The sequence below is a fragment of the Phalacrocorax aristotelis genome, chromosome 5 (genome assembly GCF_949628215.1).
Source record: "Phalacrocorax aristotelis chromosome 5, bGulAri2.1, whole genome shotgun sequence".
Classification (NCBI taxonomy): domain Eukaryota; kingdom Metazoa; phylum Chordata; class Aves; order Suliformes; family Phalacrocoracidae; genus Phalacrocorax; species Phalacrocorax aristotelis.
The window spans coordinates 11,059,793-11,067,134 of NC_134280.1; positions in this window are offsets into that span (position 1 = coordinate 11,059,793).

Here is a 7,342-nt window from a genome sequence, read left to right on the forward strand (position 1 = left end):
GTATTTGATGGAAGAAGAGCAAAGATAATTATCAGAAAGACCTGCTGCTTCACAAAATTACATGGAGAAAACCAAGGCCTTCCAGCTGGCCTTACATCAAATAATAAGGTGAAGCTTTCAGAAATCGTTGTCACCTGAACACACCCATTTACAGAGACTAAACCAACAAAACCTCTAAACCCGCTGGTTTCACTAACAATAATAAGATCTTTGAACAGTCTTGCAAAGGGAACAGCAAGTCTTGACCACAACATGAAAATACAGCAGCTGTACATTTGGGGCACAGTCCTTCATTGTCTTGCACCTTAAAAAGTCACTTGCTAGGTCACAAAGCAGGTATCAAATGCTCTTCTGACTTCACACCTGCTTTGGACAAGGTACAGGTAAATGAAGATTTCTGCCCTAATTTCATTTTCCACAAGTCAATTTCTATCCCTTCAAGCTCTTGCTCTTTATCAGAATAATTCTTTGTGTTTTGGACATCCAAATCACCAAACAGAGAATGGACAGCCATTCACAAAAGCTCATTTAAAAGCAAGCAATCAGGATGACAGAAGATGACTACCTCAGTAAGGTCAGATACAAGGGACGTGGCTAGAATAGCCTTATTTTCCTATAGTGAAGTAAAAGACACCACTCAGTAATCAGTATTGCTTTGAAAAACAACAGTTGTCAGCATCAAATGAGGTACGGTTTATGGAACAAGAAAGTGCCTGTTACTAGACCAATTAATATAAATGGAGGGGGAAATTATCAACTTTGGGGCACATAAGCCCTTCTACAAGCCAACACTGCTTCTGTAACCTGGATGATTTCTACACAGACTACTTAGCCTCAGATAACCACAGTGAATAATCTCCAAATATTGCTCATGATGCCAATGATGATATTGAGGGATTTTGTTTCTTGCCTAAGGCTTACAGTAAAGTCTCCAAATGCCACTTCTTTTCACTGAATAGAAAGAAATCAGCACGAGGGAAATGCCCAGATTTCATAATCAGCTGATTTTTTTTGTTTTGCGGGTTTTTTTGGCAACACAGGGAAGGCACCATTCTTTCCCTCTGTCCTCTTCAGAAAGCTGTGGTTATTCAGGTTTCCCCATCCACCTCCACAACCTAGCCCAGACTGGCACCTGATCAAATGACTCACCAAGCAGATTGATTACCCGGCACTATTTGTTTGTGGTTGAATGATAAGTTAAGTTTCTGCGTGGATTTGAGACAGTTTCACCTGAGTATAATTCCACCCACTCCAGTTTAACTCACCATTGAGGGAAAACTGGATTCAGCAAGCTTGTTCTTTTAGTCCTCCATTTAATCATCAAGCAAAGTCAACATAAAAGCATCAGTTAACATATTTTCTGGTTACAACAGTGTATTCCAATGCCTCTTTTCCCCACCTAAGCTTCTTTTCACATCTTTAGGTCAGGCAAGTCTACTGCCTGGTGGCAAAAAAAAAAAAATAGGATTAGGAGGCAGAGAAAGAACATTACACAGGCTTGCGGGCTTTGTCTTCAGGGGGAAAGGTGTGGTTTTATTGTCAGTCGCTGCAAGGTTAAAGACTTGCTTTTCTGCCCAGCAAAAGTAAGGTTTGCACCTTTGCTTTGTTTACATGACTTTCACGCCCATATACCCTTTCCCATCGATGGCAAAGGGACAGTTTTCATGAGCAGAAGCGGAATCAGGCACCCGGACCTACCTGAGGAACTGGCTCTGTTAGTGAGTCAGCACGGTGCTTTTAAGATGGACACAAGCCCAGATGGACAGACGAGCCAGCTCAAAATCCCTGCAGCTACCGCAGCTCCACAGCGTCTAAAAAAAGGCTGGTCATGTGTCTCCAGCTAGTGCCTGTGCCAACATACTGTCCAGCCAGTCACCATCCCTTTTAAAGACTGAAACCAATTTCTATAAATGCCCAACAGCATTTCAAATGGTGCCCTCTGTAGGCAACTTAAAGTCTTTGACACAACAGTTTGAGTAATTTCTTCTGATTCTGGAATGCTGAAAAGTAGTTTGAGGAATTTTCCAATTATCTTTTCCCTACAAATTTTTTTATGTGGATAGGGGGGTCTAGTGAGGTTAGGTTAAAATTTACCAATTAACTGGTTTTGTACTTGGAGTTTCTCTCTCTCTGTATGTATGTACATACACACACATATATATATTATTGCAGAATATACAGCTAGAATGTAACTTCTTTATATTTTTATTTTTTGTATTGCCTACTATGTGCCTCCAGGATATGTAAGAACCCACTGAAAACTCTGTAAGAGTAAGGCCAGTTTCAATGACTGGCATCTGTAGTTATATAAAAGATATTCTGAACAGGTCTACATAATTATATCAGAACTCATTTGAGTCTTTTTCTCTGCCTCCCCTTAAACAATACCATTACTTTAACGGCAGTAGTAGGGTAGTGTGATTATCTAGAATTTAACCACTAGGAAATAAAACCCACTACAGCCAGCAGCTGGCAGAGTCTCGTTATCAAGGTAATAAGTGAAAATGATCATTGCTGTGACTCAAGGTGCCAGGGCCTCAATTACAGAGTTCCCATGTATGTGGGAGGGCGCAAGTGTGTACAGACATACATTTCATTACAAGCGGCTAGTGATATTACACAGCACTTGTAGCACAGGATCAAATGAGGTCACTAAACAAAAAGTGCTGTTGATACAGAGTTCAAGGAAGAGGAACTTTCAGATGAGCATTTATGGGACCAGAAAGAAAAAGGGAGTTTTAATACTATCAATTTGTTCTCTGCTTCTTAAGTCACTTCTTCATAGAAGTGGCATGCCTGATCAACCAAATTCTGGATCTGCAGTGTTGCATTTTAATGAGCTAATTTGTGAGTTTATTTTAATGAGTTCATTTAAATTCCTATGCTGAAGATTAACCTCTGCAGGTAGAGTTCTCTCACTCCTTCTGTTTTATAATACAAGGCTTTTTAACAGTGCAATTGGTTTCTCGCTCTTCAGGGATTTACTTACAAAGTGATATATCAAACTACAGTTAGATCTTTAGGGGGATGCACTTGCTTCAGCACCTCCATGCAATATATTTCTTCCAGTATCTCCAAGACGGCCAGTGCAGCTGCATGACCTGCTACAATCAGCAACAAAAGTCTGGTGTTACTCAAAATTTCATGCACAGAGCTAGTGGGATCTGCAGGCTGTGCCTCAGATTTGAAGAACAAGATTTGTGACACTAGGACCACTTTCCTTTATCTGTTTATTGTGCCCCGATCAGCAGCACCAGTTGTGCAGAATTTCTGCACAAGGTTTTTTAGTGCAAGTCAGAGCCATGCCTATTTTAAAGTTGAGCATGCAATACACAGCAGGAAGATGCCATCTATGATTAGGGACAGTTGTTAGCAGAGCCTGCACAGGACTTTCATAATCAAAGACTAAAAATAACTATTGTGTGTGGCCAGTCAGGAGGATCACATATTACAAGCCACAGTGTTACAGGAACGTTTCAAAGACTTTAAGTGGCACTACTGCAGTCCTTCTAAAAAGATAACATGCTATAGATTTAGAAACCTCAGCACTGGAGGATCCACTACAGCTGCTGTTCACCTGGTTAGTTACTCTTGTTATCTGTTTCCCATATCTGATCCGCAATTAACCAGCTTCAGCTGCTGCTGCAGCACCACAGCCTGATGGCTTAAGGAGCTAGCTACAATCAGATGTCTGCATTTAAGTAGCTGTCTCATTCAGCACTCTAGAAAAACAAGTTGCTGTGCAAGCTTCAAGTCTGCTTTCCACAAAATCAGACTTCTTTGATTTGGGGGGATGCGGCAGGGGAGTAGTGTGAAGAAATGGCCACGCTACTAACTGCTAGGATATAAGGCTTTCGTTTCTAGATTGCTGCTTAGACTCTAAAACCAACTGACGTCCTCCAGTTGGATGGGCACAAACACATGCATAGAGCCAAAGGGTGTGACCTTGAAGTAGTGTGAAAAACAGACCAATACTACACCTTCCATTTTAAAAATCTCAGTTCACTGAAGAAAAGGGGCTTCCAAACTGGCCTTAAAGAATACGTTCCTACGGTTCAGGTTAGAAAGTAGAATTAAACCTTCCCAAGATGTGGAATGAGAGCAGACGGCAGCAGTTCTTACAGTACTTGCCAACATTCCTGGTACACAACACTAAGTCACCTTCCAGAGAGCAGAAATGGACGTACAAAGGTAAATTCTTATATTAGTCTGTCATACTGAGTTCTTCCATGTACTCACTACCAACTGAAACTCACACTCTCCTGGCTAGCTGCTTTTGGCCCACTACAAAGGAAAGAAATCTATGGCTATTGGAGAGATGATGTTAGCAAACAAAAGGTGCAATCCATATCTCATAAAAAATATCGTATCTACAGGAAGATGAAAGCTCTATGTCCCATCCTGTCCCTCACTGCATCACCAGCCCAAACACCCACCTGTCCTCTCAGCTACCTGCCAGGCATGCTGTTCTTCAAGAGGCGGTCCTGGTCCCCAGTGAAGCAGGACTGGATGCTGTGCAGAAGGAGAAATGAGAATAACACCTCCCAAACAGCCTGTACCACTGTGCTGACTGCTCCCATGCACACAGCAGTCTTCCCTGGCAGACAGCACAAGACTGCACAGCTGCAACCTCCCATGCATCACCTCCAGATTGTGAACAGTGTTTGAGGGTTATAATGATAGTTTGGAATCAATAAACTGGTCTCATACACAGCAAGCTGTGGTAAACCCCAAGCACACCACCAGCACTATGAGGCTAGAAGAAATGAACTGAAGAAGCAGCACAAAACAGGAGTTAAAATTTAGGTCACCCAGACTCTACCTGTCACTTAACTTCCCTCTCTTCAATAGTCTCCCTGGCATCCGCAAGCTGCTGCAAGAGAAGTGACAGAAATGTCAGCAGAACGCTCCATCGCACCTTGTCCCTGTGCAACAATTCAAACTTGCCTTTTAACCAGGCAGCATCTATGCACACTTCAATCACTGACAGCATAACACTGTGCACAGTGCTTGGGTTTGGGCTCTGAAACTCATATCCCATCTCAGCTCATCACAGCTCAGAAAGCGTGGCCCAGAGAACACAGTGCCAGGTTCTCCTCAGCCCTTGCACTACAAGGAAGAAATAGTAGGAGCTTAGGGTCAGAAGCATGGAGAATATATTTATTGTATGTTTAAGCTGTGTGGTTGAAGATGTTTTGCTCTGCTTTGCATGTGTGCCTGTTCTGGGTGGTTTTCCTTGTGTTTAAAAAAAAAAATAGGCATACTTAAAGTCTACTTTACAAAACCTCAGCAAATTAACACTGATCTTTTCCAGACAATTCTTCAAATGAATGTTCTGCAAATGACTCCCCACAGCATGCAAAGATTTAGATATGCTGGAACTGGCCCTGCAAAGAATGCTCTCTAACAAGAGGAATGTAAGCACTGATACCAGTTCAATTTGCCGCTTTTTGATTTTAATATAAAAAGAAATACTTTCTGCAAGGAAGGATTCAGCTTTCATCACCAAAACCCCAGTACAGACTTTGCAGGCTAAACCAGATAATTCACAGATAAGCACTTTCCATAAAAATTACATATTTCTTGGCTTACGCAGGTTCTGGAGAATGAAAGAACAGGCTGTGCTGACATCTGGTGGCTTTCTCTGCAGACAAAGACAGTTTATGGCAATTAGTCTTGGCTTTTCACTGCTTTTTTTTTTTGTTGTTGCATTCCTGATGTAACTTCTCTCATTTCCTTCCAAGATACAAAGCATTATGATAAAAACTTTGTTGTTTCCACTAACCAGTGCATAGTGCTGTCCTATGCAAGTCCTCCTGTAAAGCAAAAGGGGATCCTTTGTTGTGCACTATTAGCAACAGTGTAGAAAAGGTCTCCTCTTTATTTCAAAGCACATTTCTTCATTAATACAAAAAATACATACATTCACTGCCACAGGAAATGCTGCTGTTGCGTATCAGATGAGGTGTAAACCTAACCATTAAAGCACTGCAAATCAGCAGAGGTGGCAGCAAGAAGCAAAGGGAAGTGGCAGGGAAAACACGCAGAGGTGTGTCTGTTTCTCTAACTCAGTAGGCAAGTAGGTAGTAGGAAAAAGTCAATGTCCTGATAATATGAAAAGTAGTAAAATTGTCTTCTGGGCATCATTGCTTGATTCATTAATGATTTGCCAATCTGTGCCAATTAGTACTTCGAAAAGGAAGTCAGGGAAGGAGGAGCAGGTGCCAACCAGCAGGACTGAGCTCAGTCCAAACTGTTCCATAAGCAAAAGTGCACCCTCTATTTATGCTTTTGTAATGCCTCCAGCCAGCTGAAATTCCGCTGAAGCCAGGATCCTATCAGTCATATGAAACCAAGAATGAGTATCACATGTTCTTCAATGATGACAACATGCTAGGGAGGGATGGAATCCATCTGTCTAAAAGGGGTAGGGGAATCTTCAGCAGTAGGCTGGCTAATTTGGTGAGGCAGGCTCTAAACTGAAGGACTTGGGGGGTGGGATCCGTGGAGAAAACACTCACACCAGCACATCCAACAGGGGAGTAAGTCAGGCCAAGCAGTGTGGTGACAAAGGTTCCTTAGCTGTCTCCCAAGAGGTGAAACAAAAGAGTAAACACCTCAAGTGTATCTACACGAATGCACACAGTCTAGGTAACAAACAGGAGGAACTGGAGCTCCGTGCCCACTCAGAAGGGTATGACATCATAGAAGTAACCGAAACATGGTGGGACAACTCAAACGACTGGGGGATCGCAATGGACGGTTACAAGCTCTTTCATAAGGACAGGCAAGGCAGAAGAGGTGGAGGAGTTGCACTCTACATCAAGGAACACCTTGAATGTATCGAAGTCAACTATGGTGATTGCGACTGCTCTATCGAACGTCTCTGGGTTAAAGTCAAAGGCGTCATCTCCAAGCAGGACCTCACAGTGGGCATCTGCTATTGACCTCCTAACCACGGTGAAGAAGCGATATTTGGGCCACCAAAGCAAGCTTCTGGCCAACAGAACCGGGTCCTGATGGGTGACTTCAACTACCCAGACACCCTCTGGAAGAACAATACAGCAGCTCACATGTCATCCACCAAGTTCATAGAATGCGTAGAGGACTGTTTCCTGATACAAATGTTAGATGTGCCAACCAGGAAGGAGGCGCTGCTGGACTTGCTATTCACTAACCAAGAAAGCCTGCTTTGTCACATGTGGGTTAGTGATAGCCTTGGCTGCAGTGACCACAATATTGTGGAGTTCGGGATGCTGCTGAGTGTGCTGAAGGTCAGCTCTAAGACAAGGATTCTTGATTTTAGAAGAGCAGACTTCAGTGCACTCAGGGCTCAATTGGG